Below are 23,617 nucleotides of genomic sequence, written 5' to 3'. Positions count from 1 at the left end.
ATAAGAAAAAAATCAGGAAATTAAATCCTAATAGGAAAAATAAACACACATAGGTTTTAGTCCACAATTAATAATCCATGATCTAGGAAAGGTGATTGTTTAAATCTCAATTACATTAATTGAAACAATTACAACTATAGAGCAGAGGAATCTGCGTAACGCAGCCGAGACTTAAGCGCTAGTGACCTAGAACTGCTACAACATTATTCTTTAGAAGAAATAAATTCTATCAACTTCCCTGGGTCAAAAAAAACATATAGTTTGTGGAATTCAAAGAAACAATACATTTACACGGAAATTTGGGAAGAAAAGTCCCCCCCTATTCGGAGAACTCTTGCTTTTAATAACAAAAATTATTTTTCTTCTTTTTAATTCTTGAGAGATCCGGAAAAATCTGTATTTTGATCCCAGGAAAAGAGAGTTCATGTGGCAGAAATAGAGTCTAAATATATTATTACGATCTGGTTCCAGAGCGAACGTAACCAGCAATGTTGTTCTTTCTGTTATAAAACTTCCATAGAATTTTCAAGGAAATCCGTTAAATTTAGGTCAGATTGAGGAGGAACAGGCAATCTTCTTATTCCAGTGCCGGTAATATATTGAGTTTTGGTAATTGGTGGTCAATAGAATCAAACAAAATAAAACATGGAAAAGAAATAAGATGATACCTTTTTTATTGGACATAACTTAATACAGTTCTTGATTAGCTTTCGAAGGTTGCCCTTGCTTCGTCAGATCGGAAATAAGCAAATGTGCTAGCTGACAGTGTATATAAGTGAAAACAGTCAAAGCATTACTATGACAGTAAATATAGATACCATTGGAGATTCTACATGGAATGTTGCTACCTATTGGAGATTCTACATGGATGTTGCTATTCCACTAGCAACATTCCATGTAGAAGCTGCGCAGGCTTCTGTTTCTGTGAGTCTGACGTCCTGCACATTGGTGATCTACAAGGGCCGACTTCTACATGGAATGTTAGCTAGTGGAATAGCAACATTCCATGTAGAATCTATAGAAATTCAAACAAAATAAAACATGGAAAAGAAAATAAGATGATACCTTTTTATTGGACATAACTTAGTACATTTCTTGATTAGCTTTCGAAGGTTGCCCTTCTTCCTCAGATCGGAAATAAGCAAATGTGCCTAGCTGATAGTATATATAAGTGAAAACCTTCAAGCATTACTATGACAGTCCTGACAGGGTGGGAGGATGGGGGTGGGTAGGAGGTATGCATGGGGACATCAAAGCATATCATTGATATTCTAACAGGGTGGGTGTGGATAGGTGAGGGGAGGGGTGATCAACAGAGACATACAGCTTTATGGTTTATGATGGCTAGGAACCCCAGATCCTTGTTAGGTCCTTTCTGTTGGTGTTAAAATATTCAATCAATTGGTGGGAAACCCTCAGGGGGAACACCCAATACCTCCACAGTATATTTTTTCAACATCTCTAATGCCGGAGTAACAGGAGACTTGGGGAATTCCAAAAACGTAAATTATTTCTCCTTATCTGGTTCTCTAAATATTCTATCTTTTATAATGTTAATGTTGAAGATTCACTGATTTCTAATCATTTTTCTAAAAACCTCCACTTTGGTCGCTGCTCTTCCATCTTACCAGAAAAGTCACTATGAGCCTGTTCTAATTCCGCCACTTCGCCCCGCAAAATACCTGATAACAGGGGCGTATCTGACCTTCAGCGTAGGGGGAGCCAGAGCCAAAGGTGAGGGGGGCACATTTAGCCCCCCCCCCCCGCCGCTGCCCATCATCGCCCACCTCCCCCGCCGCCATCATCGCCGACACCCTCCCCTCCCCGCCGACCCTCTCGACCCCCCCACTCGCTGTTTGCCTACCTGGCTGGCGGGGACCCCCATCCCCCTCCAGCCGAAGTCGTCTTCCTTCCTTTCAGGTTTCTGAGTCTGGACGTCCTGCACACAAAGGAAGGAAGACGACTTCGGCTGGCGGGGATGGGGTCCCCGCCAGCCCAGGTAGGCGACGGCAGGCAGGCAGGTGAGCGGGCGGGGGGGGGGGGTTCAACGGTAGGGGGTCCAGGCCAAATCTATGGGGGCCTGGCCCCCATGGCCCCATAGCAGCCGACACCCCTGCTGATAATTGTTGTAGGCTTCTGTTCGGTCCTTGGACGCTTCCCAAAGTATATCCATTGTAACAGCCGCAGGTTTCAACATTACTCCAGTCCTCACGGAGGGCTCGCCTGAAGTCCTCAGACACAGGTATCTGCTTCACAGAAAACCTGCCTGGTTGTGCTCCCACTGACGTCGACGTGGCAACGGGTCTCCACTCACAGCCGCAGGGATCCCGATTCTGGACTCGGCGTTCTGTTCGCTCGCTGCCACCGCCTCTCCTCCGGGTCTTGGAGGTGCAGTTGTCGGGGGAGGACTTAATGACACTACCCTCAGCGCTATGGTCTAATGTGTCTCCCGGCCCCCTCGAATCATCCACTCTGGTTCCTGGTGCTCACGTACCCGACTCACCAAAGTCTTCCGCCTGGGAGGCGGTGTCACCCTGCCTGTGGAGGTAGGCATATTGGGCTCCCTTTCCTCTTTCCCATTACGGGTCCGTGGTTACTCCCAAGTGATAGATTTCTGTTGAGAGTCAGGAGCTGCTTCCGCAGCACATCTGCTCTCGGCGCCATCTTGGATCTCCCTCCCTCGACCATTCTTCTAACGTTCGGAGATCCCTTCTCATCGTTCTACTCCCTCCAGGGTATCCACTCTATTGGCTATTTTTCGTGTCATCCGCAAAAAGGCACATCTTTCCTTCCAACCCTTCTGCAATATCTCCACAAATATAGTAACAGAATCGGCCCCAGGACCGACCCCGAGGAACTCCACTGCTCACCTTCCGTTCCGCCGAGTGGATTTCCATTTACTTTCACCCTCTGCCACCTGTCAGTCAACCAGTTTCTTATCCAGTTCACCACTTTCGGTCCTAAGTTCAACCCTTTCAAGCTTATTCATGAGTCTTCTGTGGGGGACCATTAGTGGAGCGCTGCAGGGATCTGCACCGAGACTGGTGCTATTTAACATATAAATGATCTGGACATTGGAAAGAACAAGTGAGTGCTCAGATTTGCAGATGACACTAAACTATTTAAAGCTGTACTAACGCCTCCATTTTTTGTGGTCTAGTGGAGTTTTTGTCCTTTATATTTTTGATTCCTAGCTATTTGATGTTATTGACTCATAGTATTTCTTTGCAACAAATTATATTGCTTGTTCTATTATGAAAAATTGCAATAAATAAGTAGTTAAAAAATGTTTATGTTCGCCACGTGACTTTGACGTTTTCAGGAAAATGTCCAAAATCGGATTTAGACATCATTGAAATGCCCCTCAAAATGTCCAGACAACAAAGGTAAAAAGAAGTGTTTTATTTTTTAATTTATTAACTTGGAATATGCCTAGCTTACCAGATTATGCGTATTGTGGATCTCTTTATATTGTGTTCAGTGGCATAGCCAGACAGTCAATGAGAGGGAGAGCCTGAGCGTAAAATTTGGCCACCAATTTTTTCCCCCACCTTCCCGCCAGCTCCTGCTGAAATGCAAAATATAAATTCCTGAGGCTGGTGGAGATCCCCAAGCCTGCCAGCTGAGGTTCTCCTCCTCTGGTCTGGCAGCAAAAACTCTCCAAAGCTCTGCAGCAGTGATCAGCTCAGGGACACTGCCACCAGCTGCAGAACTTGGAGATTTCCGACTGCCCGACCAGAGGAGGAAAAGGAGGTGGTCCTCAACTGGCAGTAGAGAAGACACGGGGATGGGGACAGAGCCCACGGGGACAGGGACAACTTTGTCCTCTTGTCACTTTCTACTTAGAAGCCTGTTAATGATCTGGACTGTTATGTTTGAATGATGGCAGATTTTGGAAAAACAAGCAAAACAGCTGGCCACAGCTATCAAAATTTGCATGAGGGATCCTGTACATCCTGCTACCAGCATCTTCTAAGAAGACATCTTCTATTGCAGGAAGGACTGTGGAAGACAGGAGAGCTAGACTGAATCCTGAGATTGTTGATGACTTCTTATTCAGCAACAGATTAAAAAATCATAACACTGCTTCCTAGGGCATATTTCTCCCTCTAGGTCTAGACAGAATGGGTTGTACTTTGTACCCCTGGACATTTTAACAACTGGATTAGGATTCCTTGGGGTAGTAGAAGTCAGCTATTGTTAGGGTTCGAAGGGTAGATGGTGGTGGTGGGAGGGTTTATTATAGCTGTTCATTGTTATTATTGTTTTCCATTTGTAATTTATATACAACAGTTGCACAGCATATTGTTCCTTTTTATACTTTAATAGAAAGATTTATATTTAAAATCATAAAGTGTTCGAGGCTTCTGCAGATGAGACTGGAGCCCAAGGAGTGAACAAGTGGATGTGAAGCATCTGTTCACCGCTTTCCAAAAATACTAGGACTAGGGGCATGCGATGAAACTACAGTGTAGTAAATTTAAAACAAATCGGAGAACATTTTTCTTCACCCAACGCGTGATTAACTCTGGAATTCGTTGCCGGAGAACGTGGTGAAGGCGGTTAGCTTGGCAGAGTTTAAACAAGGGGTTAGACGGTTTCCTAAAGCACAAGTCCAAAAAACCGCTACTAAATGGACTTGGGAAAAATCCACAATTCCAGGAATAACATAGAATGTTTGTACGTTTGGGAAGCTTGCCAGGTGCCCTTGACCTGGATTGGCCGCTGTCGTGGACAGGATGCTGGGCTCGATGGACCCTTGGTCTTTTCCCAGTGTGGCATTACTTATGTACTTATGTCCTCTACTGGCTCACTTTTATTACATAGAGCAGTGATTTAACCTATTGTGATGGTCATAGTGGCTCATTCCACCAATAAGAGCCAACCTCATTAGTGATGTCACAATGGCTAGATTGTAGAATGTTTGTACGTTTGGGAAGCTCGCCAGGTGCCCTTGACCTGGATTGGCGCTGTTGTGGACAGGATGCTGGGCTCGATGGTCTTTTCCCAGTGTGGCATACTTATGTATTTATGTACTTATGATGGGGACAGAACCTGTGGGGATGGTCAGGGCGGGGACGGAGACAGAACCCATGGGGGGCTGGGAACAGGACAAATTTTATCCCGTGTCATTCTCTAGCTGGCAGGACTTGGGTATCTCAAAAGCCACAGCAAGGGATGTGACTAATTTGGGGGAGGGGGGGGGGCTACACCTGGGACCCACTGATTATGTTCAGTGCGCAAAGAAGTGCGTTTATGTTGTTATTTTCCAGTGCTGGCTGCTGAGTTTAATTTTCTGAGTCTGCCAGCATGGAAGGAGTGGCCTAGTGGTTAGTTGCATGTGAACTGGACTTTGTTCCCACTACAGCTCCTTGTGACTCTGGGCAAGTCCATTGTCCCAGGTAAAAAAAAATAAATAAATAATAAGTACCTGCATGCACATGTAAACCACTTTGATTGCAAAACCACAGAAAGGTGGTATATGAAATCCCATCCCCCTTCAATTTTGGCCTTAATATTCTATTCCTGTTTGTGATATTTGTTCTGTACTTGGTGAAGGTCTGTGTTTTGTGTGTGAAGTCATCATTTGTTTTATATATGGAATTAATGGCAGGTGGGGATATCAGGGAGAGGGGATTGGGGAAGGAGGGTTCTCTTTAATTTTTGCCCTCCGCCCCAGCACGTCTAACACTGCTAAAGACTCAGGGTTACAGTTCCAGGCAGAGTAGAGAATTGGGAATAAGGAAGCAGGAAATGCAGAACTACCAAGACCTTAGTTCCAGGAAATTTCCATCCACTCATGGATTCCTGACAGTCCCGCCCTGATGCAGGCTGAGACCTGCAGTACTGATCTGAGGATACTGGCAGCAGAGACTACATAGTGCCAGAATGCAACCGATGTAAATTGGAAACGCAGAACTAGTCCTAAGTCTCTCCTTGAACTAGTCAGTTAACTTATACACACTTATAAACTGCTTATATCTAAGCACTGCACAACATCACAGCCATGTATAGAAATAAATTATATGTACAGATAAAAAAAAAAAAAAATTACAAGCAAACTAAAAGTGAGCTAAAATAGTTGGTTTTAGGGAACAAATCTAAAACATCAACAGATATGTATTTGTTAGAACATAAGAACAGCCATAGTGGGTCAGACCAGTGGTCCAACTAGCCCAGTATCCTGCTTCCAGCAGTGGCCAATCCAGGTCACAAGTACCTGGCAGAAATCCAATCTCGGGCAATCAGTGCTTCCTCCCATGTCCATCTCAATAACAGCTATGACTTTTTCTCCAGGAACTTGTCCCAAAACTTTTCTAAACCAAGATACGCCCATAGAGGAAGGGGAGGACTCAGGAGACAAAAGCCGAACTAGATCTGCGACAGCAACTTAATACCTTTTTCTAGGTAAAAAAAAAAAGCAGCTTGTAGACAGTAATCCAACCCCTTTCTGTCTGTCTGAGCAAGGTAGGACGTCAGCAACAGGAGGCCAGGGCACTTCCTCTTCCTACACCACGAAACGCCGTGGGCTTCCCCGTCCCATCCTGGGGACTCAGCTGCGGCAGCAGCAGCGCCAGTGAAAGCGGCTGGAGTTCGGACCTGCGGCACGCGGTAAGTGGTAACGTTCCCTTTTCGAATGTTCCTGGGATTCCGCGCGCCCCCTATACCTTGGGGGAGGGGGCAGGTTTCCTACGGAAAATGGATGGGGGAGACTCTAATTCAGCTTTCCTTCCTGCAGCGCTTCTGATCCCGTCTGCGGTTTTCTGTTCTCTTCGTCGGTTTTCAGGCTTTTAAAACTGTGTCCGATTTGCAACCGAAAGTGAAAGTGCAGGAGTAGGTGAAAAGGCAGCAAAGTAATAGGGATGGGCAGGCATGGCCGCCCGAACAGGGGGAGGGGAAGGGGAGGGGGATCGTTTTAACCTGCTTGAAAGGAATTAATTTCTGTCTTCTTTTCAGAAGAGTCGGGTTTAAGCAACATTTCGGCTTTTGTTTTCATTTTTGACGTCAACCGCCAGAATTAATTGGCGGCTTTGCTCGGTCACTTTCAAACCCAGACGGAGAGAAGGTGAATTTGTAGTAGTGAATATTGAATACCAAAGTATTATTGGGTCGGGAAATAGAGATTTACGCGTATCATCTACTACTACTACTATTTAGCATTTCTATAGCGCTACAAGGCATACGCAGCGCTGCACAAACAATAGAAGAAATTACAATCTAATAGACAAAAAATAAATAAAGTAAGCAAATCAAATCAATTAATGTGAACGGAAGGAAGAGAGGAGGGTAGGTGGAGGGCGAGTGGTTACGAGCCAAAAGCAATGTAAAGAGGTGGGCTTTCAGTCTAGATTTAAAGGTGGCCAAGGATGGGGCAAGACGTAGGGCTCAGGAAGTTTATTCCAGGCGTAGGGTGCAGCGAGACAGAAGGCGCAAAGTCTGGAGTTGGCAGTAGTGAGAAGGGAACAGATAGAAGGATTTATCCATGGAGCCTTTTTTTAACAGAAGGTGTGGTGAGAATAAAAGCTGCCTCCCTTTAATTTTAAAAGATAAATACAGACCCATCTTGCATTTCAAAATGTTTTTCCATCAGTTGCTCTTAAGCTTTAGATGCATTAGTGTGATGCCCCCCCCCCCCCCCAAGATCAACAGCCCCACAAAGATCGCCAGTCGCACACCTGGAGGGGCATTTTGAAATGGACGTCTACGTTTCGATTTGGATGTCCTTGCAAAATGTCCCGATCCAGGTCGGGAAACCCGTATTTCGAAATGATGGACTCCATCTTTCGCTTTGAAAATACCGTCAGGGACGTCCAAATCCTTAAATTCGGGTCGTCCTTAGAGATGGACATCCCCTTAATGTGGTCTCGAAACCAAGGACGTCCATCTCAGAAACGACCAAATGCCATTGTCTTACAGAGCACTGCCGTAACTGGTGATGGGTTAATACCTCCGCGCTGTCTGCGTGAATTACTAGCGTGTAGTGATTTCCAGCGCAGTAAATGCAACGAAGCCCATTCAGTTCCTATGTGCTTCATTGCATTTGCTGCATGAGAATCACTACCGTGGCTTGTAAAAGAAGCCCTTTGGAAACACTAACATTTTAATGTACAATTTGCATTATTCCATAACTTAAACTTTGCCATTAAAGTAGACTTGAGTCTAGTCAGCATCTCAATACATACCGCAGTATCCTGCAAATAATTACCGCAATGGTACATATCTTGAACTTTGCTTTATAATAACAGCTTAATAAACTGTTAATAAAACAGGTGGACTGCTTTTGAAGTAGCATGTTTAAATATGTAGCCTAAGAATTCTAATATAAAAATTACCGACTCCACTATCAAGCTGTTAAACATATATTTTGCATCCACAGAAAAGGCAAGTACTGTAAAATATTACAACCAGCACTACAGACATTAATACACATCCTAGCGAAAAAAAAAAAACCCCAAGCTGCAAGATCTCTACACAGACTCTACTTGATAGCAGAATACCACACCTTGGTCACACACATAAAACAGAGTCTCAACAAATAAGAAAACAAGGAACCACAAATCAGTAATAAAGATATGATTGTCCACTGTTGGAAACAGGATGCTGGCTTGATGGACCTTTGGTCTGGCCCAGTGTGTCAATACTTATGTACTTATAAAATATGAACTAGAAACCTCAAGGTCAGATTCTGCACACACCAGTAACAGAGAAATAGAAACCGGATGCAAAGAGCAAATCATTAAGAAACTCCAGACCGCCCAGAGCACTGCAGCCAGACTCATATTTTGGAAAAGCGAAATACGAACGTTCCAAACCCCTAAGAGAAAGATTACACTGGCTCCCACTGAAAGAACAAACAGCGTTTAAAATATGCACCTTGGTTCATAAAATTATTCTGGTGAGGCCTTGTCATATATGTTAAGACCTTATAGATTCACCAACCAGGAACACGAAAAGATCAGCACGCACATTCTTGAACCTCCGCTACCCCAGTTGCAGAGGACTTAAATATAAATCAATCTATGGCATCCAGCTTTTCCTACATCAGCACGCAACCGTGGGATGCACTGCCAAAGGCCTTAAAAACTATGCACGACCTAACAACCTTCCGGAATTACTAAGACCTACCTGTTTAAAAAGATACACCATATGAGCCATCATAACTGACCTAACATCAACTCTACCACAACCAGATAAAAGCGATTTCTATACAGTTGACTGCTTCAATCAACTCTCACCAATGACTTTAACACAATCAGCACCACCCCCACCTCTTATGCTTGAATTGGTTGTCATCAATGTTATTTACAAACCTACTTCAACTTTTAAGAACTTAATGTTAAACTAACTGGTTTTGTATTTCTCATGCTGGAAATGGTGATCATCATACTGCATAATGTAAGCCACACGAGCCTGCAAAAATGTGGATACAAATGTACCCAATAATAAAGGCAAATATCAGAGATCACGTTTCCAAAGCTAACATTTTCCAATTAATTAATTTCAAAATAAAATACTTTTTTTTTTTTTTTTTTAACCTTGTTGTCGAAATTTTATTTTTCTATTGCTTTGGTCCCAATATTCTCTTGTCTGCTTTTCTCTATTGTTTTTTTTTTTTTTGGCTTTGCAGGATCTACTGTCCCATTTGACATTTCTTTTCTATTTTCTGTACCGGTCCATCTTGTTTGCATCTCCCCTCTGTGTCCCTGCCTTTTCTCCATATTCAACATCTCCCCTCTGCGTTCTTACCTTGACTTCTCTCCCTTGGTCCTAATCCCCCCACTGTAATCAGCATTGCTCCTGTATCACTGTCCCTCACCCCCCCACTCAGCATTGCTCCTGTATCACTATCCCTTTCCCCCCCAATCAGCATTGTTCCTGTATCACTATCCCTCACCCCCCCAATCAGCATTGCTCCTGTATCACTATCCCTCACCCCCCAATCAGCATTGCTCCTGTATCACTATCCCTCCCCCCCCCAATCAGCATTGCTCCTGTATCACTATCCCTCACCCCCCCAATCAGCATTGCTCCTGTATCACTATCCCTCACCCCCCCCAATCAGCATTGCTCCTGTATCACTATCCCTCACCCCCCCCCCAATCAGCATTGCTCCTGTATCACTATCCCTCACCCCCCCAATCAGCATTGCTCCTGTATCACTATCCCTCACCCCCCCAATCAGCATTGTTCCTGTATCACTATCCCTCACTCCCCCAATCAGCATTGCTCCTGTGTGTCCCTTTCTCCTCTCTTTCCAGCATTGTCCCTTTGCGTCCCTGTCCCTATGCTCCTTCAGTACCCAGCATTTCTTTCTGTCTCCCGTATGCTCCCCTTTCTCCCTTCCTCCTGCATCCCCTACCGTGGGGCCGAGATGTCTCCCTGTGAATTCCCATCACCCCTTCATGGTCCAGTGTCTCGTTCCCCCTTTCCTCAAGTTCAGTCTCTTTCTCCTCCTACCAGCTAGTCCACATCTAACAATCCCCTACCCTACTACTACTTACCATTTCTATAGTGTTACAGACATACGCAGCGCTGTAACATTTGAACATGAAGAGACAGGCCCTGCTCAAAAGAGCTTACAATCTAATTAGGACAGACAAACAGGACAAATAAAGGTAAGGGAATTACTAAGGTGGGAATGAAAAGTATGGGTACTGAACAAGTGAGTAAGGGTTAGGAGTTAAAAGCAGCATCAAAAAGATGGGCTTTTAGTCTATATTTGAAGACGGACAGAGATGGAGCTTGACGCACCGGCTCAGGAAGTCTATTCCAAGCATATGGTGCAGCAAGATAAAGGAACGGAGTCTGGAGTTAGCGGTGGAGGAGAAGGGTGCAGATAATTTACCCAGTGAACGGTGTTCCCTGGGAGGAATGTAGGGAGAGATGAGAGTGGAGAGGTACTGAGGAGCTGCAGAGTGAATGCACTTTTAGGTCAATAAGAGGAGTTTGAACTGTATGCGGAAATGGATAGGAAGCCAGTGAAGTGACTTGAGGAGAGGGCTAATATTCTGCCAGTATTAATCCCACTCAGTAATAGGCATGAATTAGCAGCACGAGTAATAGTTGTTCCTAATACAGCTTTAGGATTTCCTGACAAACAGACAATGGTACCCAAAGTAACTACACAACCAGTGATCATGAATCCCTTAGAAACTTAGCAATATCACTCCCTATTTAACCAACCACTGCCCTCACCTGAATTGGGAGATGCACATTGACGAGTCCCTCTGCTCCGTCAATGTGAAAGGTCTCCTCACACCCTTCTGGACTCCAAGCCCACGTCTCGCAGCTGGCTCCTGGATCATTCATAACTGAACGCCGATAGGATACGTCAGCTCAACAGCGTGTCCCAGTCTCTGTCATCTTGTGAAAAGGCTGCCACAGCGAGTGAAGCTAAGAAACCAATCTTAGTTATTTTATTTATTTGCTACATTTATATCCCATATTTTCCCCACCTATTTGCAGGCTCAATGTGGCTTACATAGTACTGGAGAAGCGGTTTGCTGACTCCGGTGTGAACAAATACAAAGTGATGATGTGGTAAAATAAAGTTCATGTTGCACAGCCACACTAGGGAATCGTACAACGGAAGAGTTGTGTTATGTCCATTACGTTCTTTAGTTTTGTTTTGTTGCAGAGATCAGGCATTTATGTTGGATCGGTAGGGTATGCCTTTTTAAACAGGTTAGTTTTTAGTGTTTTCCGGAAGTTTAGGTGGTTGTTCGTAGTTTTCAAGGCTTTTGGTAATGCGTTCCACAATTGTGTGCTTATGTAGGAAAAACTGGACGTGTAAGTTGATTTCTATTCGAGTCCTTTGCAGCTTGGGTAGTGCAGATTTAGGTACGTTCGTGTTGATTTGGATGTGTTTCTAGTTGGTAGGTCGATCAAGTCTGTCATGTATCCCGTAGCTTCCACCGTAGATAATTTGTGAACCAGAGTGCAGATTTTGAAAGCAATGCGTTCTTTGATTGGGAGCCAGGGTAGGTTTTTCGCGAAGGGGTTTTGCACTTTCAAATCGCGTTTTTCTGAAGATAGCCTAGCTGCCGTGTTTTCAGCGGTCTGAAGTTTCTTTATGTTATGTTATGGCTGAGATGCTACACATTACCGGTTCTTACTCTCTGTGACATGCACGTATTTCTGGTTGGGTAGATCTCTGAGCACTAAGAGATGGTTATACAGCTGGCGGCAGTGAGAGTGATTTTTTTTAGCTGCCACTGGTGGTGTTCCCAGATATTCAAACGTCAGGCCATGTCCAGGCATCATGTGAAAAAGTTATGGACAAAATATCTGAACTGCTGATTGGGAAGACACAGACCATGCTGGGGCCCTTGTATCTAACCAGTCTGGGCTGCTGTGAGTTCCCTAGGATATAGGCCCCAAAAATATCTTATGGAAGTCCCAGGCCTCATGATTACACAAGGACAATGAAGAAAGGGCTCTTTGGAGTCCTTTCACAAGCAACTTGTCCTTAGCAAAGTCCATCATACCATTAGGATTTCATGACGGTTATGATGCGGTCAGAGCTTGGTTCATAGGCCTAGTTAGTCTAATGCAGGTCTGTGTACAGACAAACAAGTAGGGGCAAGTGTAACCTCCAACAATCCTACAAGGAACAGTTTCAAAGGATTTGCTGAAATCTAAGTAGACCACATCCTGCACACTTGTCCTAAGATCCAATTCTTCTGTCACCCAGTCAAAGAAAGAAAGCAGATTGACATGATTTGCCTTTGGTAAAGCCATGTTGGCTTGGGTCTTGTAACTAATGGATTGTTGAAGTTCATTATGCTTTTGTCACCATGGAGAGCGCACCCGGTACAATCAAGAAACAAATGTCCACCAGCAACTTCAATCTTAAGGCTTTTATTTCCATGCAGGTGTCTAGTAAGACCTGATAACGGTTCCAACAGCAGCATTCACCTTCCATCTTAAGCACAATGTCAGTCACCTGGAAAGTGTGTGGCAATAGTCCCCTTTAAGCAGTAGGCTGCCTACACCTACCAGGATTCACTACAGGCTCACAGTCAGCTTCAAGTCTGGGCTCTTTATCCAGTAAACAGTAGTTCAATTCCCAAGACAACAGTTCATTCAGTTCATCATCCCAGTTAAATCACAAAGCAGCCTTTACCTTCAGGAGGTTTCAGTACTTTAGGGACTTCTCACACCCAAGGGATTTTCCCTGCAACTGCTTCTCTCTCACTTCTTCTCTCCTCCTGAACTGAACTCCTTCCCACCTGCCTAATCAATCCCTGGCTTCTGCTCGCACAACCAATCATTCTCCTTCCACTAGCTTCCCCCACACCCATACCAGCTGAGTTAAGCATTAGACTAATGAGGAGCTCCTGCACACAGGGTTTCCTATCTCTTTCCCCCTAGTGGTCGCCACTCTACACATCCTGCCAGCTTACACCCATGTCTTCCCTGATTGCAGCTAGGAGTCCAGCCGGTTCTTCATATCACCCCCGGGCTCCTTGCCTGCAATGCCTTCTGGGATTTGTATTTCAAACTGAAACTGCCTTAACCCAACTATCCTGGATGTGACTATCACACTTTCCTTCAGCAGCGTCTCTGTTACCCTTCCAACCACTGAGGTAAGGCTTCCCAGTCTGTAGTTTCCCATCTCTTCTCTGTTACTTGCCTATCAGCCTTATTTTCGAGAGTGATGGGCATCCATATTTCGACCCAAATCGGGAGATGGGCGCCCATCTCACAAAGGCGCCAAAAATCGGTATAATCGAAAGCAGATTTTGGGCGTCTTCAACTGCAATCTGTCGCGGAAACAGGCAAAGTTGACGGGGGCAGTCGGAGGCATGGTGAAGGTGGGACTGGGGCATTTATCGGCCGAGGAGAGATGGGTGCCATCGGCCGATAATCAAAAAAAGGCGTTTTTAGCGCGAATTTAGGTCACTTTTTTGGACCCTTTTTTTCAATAACAAGTCACAAAAAAGTGCCCTAAATGACCAGATGACCACCAGAGGGAATCGGGGATGACCACCCCTGACTCCCCCAGTTGTCACTAACCCCCTCCCACCAAAAAAAAAAAACTTTAACAACTTTTTTTCCAGCCTGTATGCCAGCCTCAAATGCCATACCACAGCTCCATCACAGCAGTATGCAGGTCCCTGGAGCAGTTGTTAGTGGGTGCAGTGGACGTCAGCCAGGTGGACCCAGGCCCATCCCCCCCTACCTGTTACACTTGTGGTGGTAAATGGGAGCCCTCCAAACCGCCCCCAAAACCCACTGTACCCACATCTAGGTGCCCCCCTGCAGCCATAAGGGCTATGGTAATGGTGTAGAGTTGTGGGCAGTGGGTTTTGGGGGGATTTGAGGGGCTCAGCACCCAAGGAAGAGAGCTATGGACTTGGGAGGTATTTTACTTTTTTTTTTTTTTTTTAATTGTTACAAGTGCCCCCTAGGGTGCCCGGTTGGTGTCCTGACATGTGGGAGAGACCAGTGCACTACGAATCCTGGCCCTTCCCACTACCAAATGCCTTGGATTTGTTCGTTTTTGAGCTGGGCGCCTTCGGTTTTCATTATCGCTGAAAAACGAAACCGCCCAGCTCAAATCCGCACAAATCCGATGCATTTGCCCGGCACAAGCCGTATTATCGAAAAAAAAGATGGGCGCCCATTTTTTTCCAAAATACAGTCTGTCCCGCCCCTTCACGTACTCGTTCTCAGACATAGACGCCCATGGAGATGGGCGTTCGCGTTCGATTATGCCCCTCCACGTGATGTGGAACCACATCAGCCTTTCTCCAATCCTGTGGAACATCTCTAGTCTTGAAGGAGAAACTTAGTAAATCAGCCTCCAACCTTCCCGGCCCAGACATGTTCTCGGCAGCATGCCAGGTCTCATGAGATCTATTTGCGTAGAGTGGAAGCAGTGTATGTAAATCCATCTCATGCATGTTCATTATGGAAGTTTTGAAAACCCGACTGGGTTCTGGCCCTCGAGGACCATGGATGCCCACCACTAGCCTAGGCAAATTCGCTCCTCCCGAGTTTTCGTGGGACAAAAAGAATTGCCTATGTTAATACGTCACTTTTCTGTGTAAAATAACAGAATACAAGAACTTTTGTGGACAAGTTTATACTTTTTAAAACACCTATTCTGTAAGGGTTTGCGTAAGTGGCATAGCGCATAAATTTATTTATTTACAGCATTTGATATACCGTGTCTCGGAATATATCCATCAAAATGGTTAACAATCCTAGATCCAGCCCGTAAGAATTTCAGTAGAGTCTAAACAAAATAAGCAGAAAATTGTACAATTTAACCCTTCAGCAGTAAGGGATATTGAGGGATAAGTCCATTAACCTGATATCCTAAAAAGCTACTGTAACGTAATGTCTTTTAAGTTCTTCCTACATCTTTTGGAGATTTCTCTCTATGCTGAAGATCTGCTAGAGACAATTATTTTCAACGTCTACAAACAATTCTGAATAGGTTAGTTGCGTAAATATGGATCTCCATGGCTTCCTATGGAGGTCAGGATTTAGGTTACTACTACTACTATTTAGCATTTCTATAGCACTACAAGGCCATACGCAGCGCTGCACAAACATAGAAGAGAAAGACAGTCCCTGCTCAAGAGCTTACAATCTAATAGACAAAAAATAAAGTAATCAAATCAATTAATGTGTACAGGAAGGAGGAGAGGAGGGTAGGTGGAGGCAAGTGGTACGAGTCAAAAGCAATGTTAAAGAGGTGGCTTTCAGTCTAGATTTAAAGGTGGCCAAGGATGGGGCAAGACGTAGGGGCTCAGGAAGTTTATTCCAGGCGTAGGGTGCAGCGAGACAGAAGGCGCGAAGTCGGAGTTGGCAGTAGTGGAGAAGGGAACAGATAAGAAGGATTTCCAGGGAGCGGAGTGCACGGGAAGGGGTGTAGGGAAGGACGAGGTGTGGCGAGATACTGGGGAGAAGCGCGCGAAGTCTGAGTTGGCAGTAGTGGAGAAGGGAACACATAAGAAGGATTTATCCATGGAGCGGAGTGCACGGGAAGGGGTGTAGGGAAGGACGAGTGTGGAGAGATACTGGGGAGCCAGGATTTAGGTTAAATTTTCCTGTACTATTCTGTGTTCTTCATGGCGACTGCCCTGTATAGTTGCTGTCCCAATTTGAATTTCCAAGTTCCTTTAGAAGTAGAACTCTAAACTGTTCTTTTGGTTTTCCTTCTGTTAAAGGGGGTGAGGTTTGAGAGTACGTGATATGCTTTTTGCTTACCAAGCCCCGAAATTTGATGGTCATATGCTATTTGTTTTCTGGATATTTCAGATGATGTATTAGGGGCGTAGCTAGGTGGGGCCACGGGGGCATGGGCCCCCACAGATTTGGTCCTGGCCCCCTCTACTTTCGACCCCCCCCCATGCCGACCCTCCCCCGCCACTTCCAAACCGCCACCGCAAGGTACCTTTGCTGGCGGGGGGTCCCCAACCCCCGCCAGCTTTCTCTTCTTCAGCACCAGTCTCTGGCGCATTCGCTGATCTGTGCTGAGAGTCCTGACGTCCAGCACGTACGCCAGAGACTGGTGCTGAAGAAGACTAAAGCCCCGCCAGGAAAAGTACCTTGTGAGGGGGGGGAGTCGGCAGCTGGGGGAGGCGGGTTAAAATGTGCCCCCCGTCTTGGGCTCTGGACCCCCCTCCCGCTGAGGTCTGGCTACGCCCCTGTTATGTATACTTTAGAAAGATACTTAAAACTGTTCTTTTAAGGATTTTCTTATTTCTGGTCAATTTAAAAAAAAAAATTCTCGTATATTTTGTTATTAAGATGTAGTTTCTGTTTAATCTTATTGTAAACCAGTTTGGTGTTCGCGGTATGTAAATTGAAAACTGTTACTGTAACCATGAAGCTGCGGCCAAATTAAAAAAAAAAAAAAGCAGACTCGCGTGTAGAATCTAGTCTCACTTTGGATAATTAAGGTTTTGATTCTGGGATCTTAATGACCGTGAAGGACACTATGAAATAAGTCAGTTTTCCAAATATTATGGCTGTCCAGGGTATAAAACTTTGTGAGTCAGCACTAACGGCTTAAATTGCATTCTCGCTCCCCCCCCTCCAGATATTTAGCAGGCAGCGGTGAGCATTTTACAGCCCTTCGCCGGCGTTATTCCCGGACACTCAAGGCCAGGCCCTGTCCGGGCTTTGACATTGTGATATCCAGGGGTTTTTTGAGCTTTATGACCTCAGTAGTAAAAAGCCCCGTTTCTGACACAAATGAAACGGGCGCTAGCAAGGTTTTCCTCGAGTGTGTATGTTTGGGAGAGTGTATGTGAGAGTGACTGTGTGAGAGACAGAGTGAAAGTGTGAGTGTATGTGTGTGAGAGAGAGAGTGAGTCTGGGTGTGAGTGTGTGTGTGAGAATGAGAGTGTGTGCAAGTGTGTATGTGAGACACAGTGTGTGTGTGTGTGTGTGCGAGAGAGAGAGTGTGTGTGAGACACAGATTCTCTGTGAGAGTGAGTGTATGAGACCAAGCGAGTGTGTGAGTGACTGTGTGGCACATAGAGAGTGAATGTGATACAGTGTGAGACAGAGTGTGTGAGAGTGAGAGTCAGAAAGACATTGTATATGAGAGAGAGTGTGAGCCCTGCCCTCCCAATCCATGCCCATCTGTCCCCTGCCCCTCCATTCATCCTTTTCCAGCAATTCCCCTCTCTCCCTGAGCCCTGCCCTCCCAATCCATGCCCATCCATGCTACTCTGTCACCTGCCCCCTCCATTCATCCCTATCCAGCAATTCCCCTCTGTCCCTGAGCCCTGCCCTGCAATCCATATCCCTCCTCGCCCATCTGTCCCCTCCATTCATCCCTATCCAGCAATTCCCCTCTCTCCCTGAGCCCTGCCCTCCCAATCCATGCCCATCCATGCTCCTCTGTCACCTGCCCCCTCCATTCATCCCTATCCAGCAATTCCCCTCTCCCTGAGCCCTGCCCTGCAATCCATATCCATCCATGCCCTGTCCCCTCCATTCATCCCTATCCAGCAATTCCCCTCTCTCCCTGAGCTCTGCCCTCCCAATCCATGCCCATCCATGCTCCTCTGTTCCCTGCCGCCTCCATTCTTCCTTTTCCAGCAAGTCCCCTCTCTCCCTTCCATGACCCCCCTCGCATCCATGCTCCTCTCTCCCCATGTCCCAGCCTGGCCCGGCCTCTCTCCCCCCCCCCCCCTTCGCAGCCATTCTGTCGTTTCTCCCCTGCCCTCCCGCTCCCATTGTTCAACTTTACTGCCCACCCTCTTCTCTCCCCCCAACATCTCTTTTTGTTTTTTTTTCTTTTTAAATTTACCTCCATGGCGGTTCCGGCAGCGCAGCGTCAGGGAAGGAGGCGGCGCTCCCGACGTCTAGCCTTCCCTTCGCTGTGTTCCGCCTTCTTCTGACGTCATCCTTGACGTCAGAAGAAGGCGGAACACAGCGAAGGGAAGGCTAGAGACGTCAGGAGCGCCGCCTCCTTCCCTGACGCTCCGCCCTCGACGTCAAGTTTGATGAGTGGGCGGGGCAGACACAAAGCGATCTCACCCCTTCACTTTTGGAACGTTGGGTAAGTGAGGCTTCATTCGAACGTTGGAGGTGCGTTTTATATAGAGAGATGTGCAACTTTCTTTAAATTAGTCCACTTGTTTTCTTATTCCTGTTACCTTTTCTTATCTATTTATATGCCCCATCTTTGCTTACACCCTATACGGTCTATTAAAATGTTTTACTGCGTATTGTTTTGACATTAATAGACTGTCTAAATTACGGGAACCACTGGTTTTGGTCTAATTCCTTATTGTATTTCCCAGTTGGTACTTGAGTATTGCTCTCCCAACAGATGTCTGAATTACTGCTTTTATCCAATTGGACCTCAGCGCTTCCAAGCTTGGCTGGTCTCCAAGAGATCACCCTTTGCTCAATGTTTAAGTGAGTGGCCACGCTATTATTGGAGCTAATCTTATCATTGGTCCATTTTCAAAAGGATCCGGTGCTCACCGGTTAATGTAAAAAAAAAAAACCTAGGAGGAAAAACCATTAACCACGAGCCCTACGTCCATAAATATATCCTACTATTGAGAGAACAATACTCAACAAACAAATTAATAGAAATCTAATAGACTATGCCATACTTGTATTGTTATTTTAATATTTTTACTGATGAAATTGTCTATTGCTTATGTTCGACCTATGTTTGACTTATTCTTCAGCCCTTGACCACATAAGGCTGACCTCTTAAAGATAGGACTGCTGTTTATGTTAGTGTTTCCCAAGTCGGTCCTGGAGTACCCCCTTACCAGTCAGATTTTCAGTGAATATGTACATAAGTATTGCCATACTGGGAAAGACCAAAGGTCCATCGAGCCCAGCATCCCGTTTCCAACAGTGGCCAATCCAGGTCACAAATACCTGGCAAGATCCCAAAAACGTACAAAGCATTTTATACTGCTTAGCCCAGAAATAGTGGATTTTCCCCAAGTCCATTTAATAACGGTCTATGGACTTTTCCTCTAGGAAGCCGTCCAGACCTTTTTTAAATTCCGCTAAGCTAACCGCCTTTACCACATTCTCTGGCAACGAATTCCAGAGTTTAATTACACGTTGAGTGAAGAAAAAGTTTCTCCGATTCGTTTTAAATTTACTACATTGTAGCTTCATCGCATGCCCCCTAGTCCTAGTATTTTTGGAAAGCGTGAACAGATGCTTCACATCTACCCGTTCAACTCCACTCATTATTTTATAGACCTCTGTCATATCTCCCTCAGCCGCCATGAGATTGATTTGCATAGACTACCTCCATTGTATGCAAATCTCTTTCATGCATTCATTGTGGATATCCTGAAAACCTAACTGGCAAAGGGGTACTCCAGGACCGACTTGGGAAACTCTTGATTTATGTGACCCAGTTTAAGTAGTTTACTTATGTGGTGAGGGGCTGAATATTGGCACTTAACCTGACTCCGCCCCTGGAACACCCAAAAGCCACTTTTGAATTTGGTGCTAACAAGTCGTTTTCAGTGGAGATAACAGGTTAAGTACTGCTGAAAATGTCCGGATAGCCACGAACAAGCGTTTTTAACTGGCGTTTCCAGTGAGAATTTTCATGAATGACTTTGGATTGTGTTTGTGTTCTGTAGATGACGGATCCTCAGGGTGTTGTTCTGCCATCGTCCGAACGTGAAGATGAGGGTGAAGATCAGCAAGAGGATTCGGTGGACGCAAAACCCACCAGAAGTAACAGGTTTTCTTTTTTTGGCAGGTAATCATTAGTTTGCACAATCTTCTGTTCTTAGTCAGGTTGTGCGACTAGCTGGTCAGCCAACTAGAGATCAACATGTTGGCCAAAATGGAGTTCTACTTCTCTTCACAAGAGAATGTCCACCAAGGCCATATTAACTACTCATGGGGCTCTGGACAAGTTTTGTGGATGTCCCCCCCCCTCAAAGTCCTGGGCCTTCTTCCCCCAGTCAAATAGCTCCCTATCCCCCCCACACACATGTCCTCGTTGAGCAGTGCTGCTTATCTTGCTTCCTAGGGTGTGGAGCCGCTATAGGTTTGTGCCTCTGTTGACTTTGCTGGTCCCGCCCCTCAGAAACAGGAAGTGATGTCAGAAAGACCAGCAGAGCCATCAGCAGGGTTGCCAGATGGGCGGTTTTCCGCAACCCGCCGCGGGAAACTTTTGTTTTTTTTTTTCGTGCGGGTTTGGGCGGTTTTTCAGGCGGCGGGGGGTGGGGCTAACGTCAACAGAGGCGGGGGTTGGTGACGTATTGGGCGGGGCGATGACAGCGGGGGCGGGGCTGATGGCGGGGTGATGACGGAAGGGGTGGGGCTCATGAGGGGGGGGTGATGACGTCGGGGGTGGGTGTGTGCGGTTTTTGGGCGGGTTTTGGGCTGTTTTGGGTGGGAATTTTTTTATATGGCAACACTGGCCATCAGTGACATGAACTGATGATGACTCTGTGCCTTTATGCTGCTTTTTATCTCTGGGAAGCAGTTGCAGGGGGGGGGGGGGGAGGGAAGGAAGATACTAGACCAGAGTGGGCCCTGTACTCGGGGTTACTTTTACTTACAGGCCCTGGGGCAGCAGTTTTCCCCTTAGCCCGCTGTTAAAAGTAGGTCCTGGTGCCCTCTGAACTCTCAAGAAAGCGCAGCCAACTTCACAACTATGATAGGCTGCAGATGGCATGCAGGTGCCAGGATACTTGGGGGGGGGGGGCACCGGCCAGGATTAGCGAATTGGCAGGGAACGGCCATGCACCAAGGAAACGGAATGCAAATGAGCTGCTCGTTGTAGCTCACTTGCATTCTCTATTCCCTCGGAAGCCAGTCGGCCGGTCGAGCACGCACAGAGCAGCCAAGCGTTATGCTGGCTGCTGCGCATGCCAAGGACGTCCTTCACTAAAACAAAAAAAAGGACGTCTCTGCCGAGGCACACCTACTCTACTACTACTATTTAGCATTTCTATAGCGCTACAAGGCGTACGCAGCGCTGCACAAACATAGAAGAAAGACAGTCCCTGCTCAAAGAGCTTACAATCTAATAGACAAAAAATAATAAAGTAAGCAAATCAAATCAATTAATGTGAAGGGAAGGAAGAGAGGAGGGTAGGTGGAGGCGAGTGGTTACGAGTCAAAAGCAATGTTAAAGAGGTGGGCTTTCGGAACCAAGATGGCGACCTGAAGGGAGGACGGCGAGGCAGCTCGGCGGCGTTTGATTACCTGAGAGTTTGTTTGCCTGGGGAATGCCGAAAAGGAAGGGAAAGCGGGTGCCTGGTCCCGGGGCGCCCGCGGGACCCGTTTCTGGACCGCTGGACCGCTTTGTCGTTGCGGGGGGCAGTATGCTGAGTTCGGGCGTCTTGCTGCCGGGAGGGGCGGAGAGAGACGAAGCGTCCCTGCTGCCTGAGACAGAGCTCAGCCAGGAGGTGAGGGAACCGCCTCCCAGGCCTGCGTCGGTTCGGGCTGCAGGCGGACAGGGCTTCCTGGCCCCTGATGAGGGGGCGGCTGGCTCTGGGACGGGACCTGCTGCGGCTAGGAGCGCGCAAGATTCCCCGGAAGGGGGGAGTAACAGCATGCTGGGAGACATAGCCCTGGAGGGATCACTTCTGGAGGAGGGAGCTGGCACAGCCTTGGGAGCCGAGAGGAGTGCTGCAGTTTTGTGTAAGTCTTCACTGTTGCCTAAGCCTCCTAACTTTACTTTGGAAACGATTTGGGATGCATTATTGACCCTGGAAACTTCTCTATCTACTAAAATGTTGTTACTGTCGCAGGCCTCTCAGCTTCCAACTGAGACGGTTACTCAATTGGGACTGCAAGTGCAGAAGGTGGGGGAAAGAACTGAGGCCCATGATTTGGCCATACAGTCGGTTCAAGCGGTGCAAGCGACCATGATTAAAGAAAATCAATGGTTGCATAGGAAGATTGAGGCGTTGGAAAATCGGCAGAGGGCTAATACTCTGCGATTGATTAATTTTCCTAAATTACAGCTGACTGCACCGCTCCAAACTTTTCAAAAATATCTCATTGAAGTGTTAAAAGTGTCTGAACCGGCATGCCCACCTATCTCGCAGATTTATTATCTGCAGCCCTTTAAGCGAGCGGTCCGGGGTGTGCAGGCCGCTGGTGAGGATGTCACTGGGCGGTATGACACGCTGGACTTTATTCGGGAGTTGGAGGGTGAAGAGGAGCGACGGGAGCGAGCCACTCTTATAGTGACATTTGTTTCTCAGTTTGATAGAGATAGGATTATGAAGCTATTCTTTAAATTTCGGAAGGAAAAGTTTTTGAATGTTCAAATACGGATGTATCCTGATGTGACCAAGGTAACGCAGAGGAGGCGACAAGCTTTTCTTAAGTTGCGCCCTACTGTGTTACAGTTGGGGGGCCTCTTCTGGCTCAATTATCCCTGTAAATGTGTGGTGAAGATGAATACTGTAAAATATGTGTTTTTTGAACCTGTGCAGTTGTCAGCATTCCTGGAGTCCCGGGGAGGTGGGGGAGCGCCTTCTCTAGATGTTGGGGCGGAGGAGGATGTATCCCCACCTCAGTTATAAATTGCAGCCCATTACTCCCTTCAGAGTCTCTTTTTGTGTTAGATTAATAGGGTTTAAATTTTGCCCAGAATAGTGACTTGGTTTCCTGGCTCTAGTTGTGGACTAATGGGGGAGGCGGGTGAGTGAGTGTGGGTTGAGATTTCCTGTGAAACGATGTACTTACAGTTCTCCCAGATTGTACAAGAGGTGTTCTTGTTAATGTATATATGAAATGTATAAATAAAGAAATAAAAAAAAAAAAAGAGGTGGGCTTTCAGTGTAGATTTAAAGGTGGCCAAGGATGGGGCAAGACGTACGGGCTCAGGAAGTTTATTCCAGGCGTAGGGTGCAGCGAGACAGAAGGCGCGAAGTCTGGAGTTGGCAGTAGTGGAGAAGGGAACAGATAAGAAGGATTATCCATGGAGCGGAGTGCACGGGAAGGGGTGTAGGGAAGGACGAGTGTGGAGAGATACTGGGGAGCAGCAGAGTGAGTACATTTATAGGTTAGTAGAAGAAGTTTGAACAGGATGCGAAAACGGATAGGGAGCCAGTGAACGGTCTTGAGGAGAGGGGTGTAGTATGAGTAAAGCGACCCTGGCGGAAGATGAGACGGGCAGCAGAGT

At 46.3% G+C, this 23,617-nt stretch overlaps 1 long non-coding RNA gene across 2 annotated transcripts; it reads left to right on the top strand.

Annotated features, from left to right (window-relative positions):
* The first annotated feature begins 6,600 nt into the window (after positions 1 to 6,600).
* Positions 6,601 to 23,408, top strand: LOC115469930. 2 transcript variants are annotated; one of them, XR_003942089.1, is made up of 4 exons: positions 6,601 to 6,612; positions 20,103 to 20,224; positions 22,106 to 22,107; positions 23,398 to 23,408. It is a non-coding gene; the product is annotated as an uncharacterized LOC115469930 (long non-coding RNA). The 2 variants fall into 2 exon arrangements; XR_003942088.1 differs by lacking the exon at positions 6,601 to 6,612 and adding an exon at positions 18,787 to 18,894.
* Positions 23,409 to 23,617: the final 209 nt, after the last annotated feature.

This window comes from Microcaecilia unicolor, chromosome 5, assembly GCF_901765095.1.
Source record: "Microcaecilia unicolor chromosome 5, aMicUni1.1, whole genome shotgun sequence".
NCBI classification, from domain to species: domain Eukaryota; kingdom Metazoa; phylum Chordata; class Amphibia; order Gymnophiona; family Siphonopidae; genus Microcaecilia; species Microcaecilia unicolor.
The sequence above is the reverse complement of the archived record's forward strand: the minus strand, read 5'-3'. Positions and strand labels throughout refer to the sequence as shown.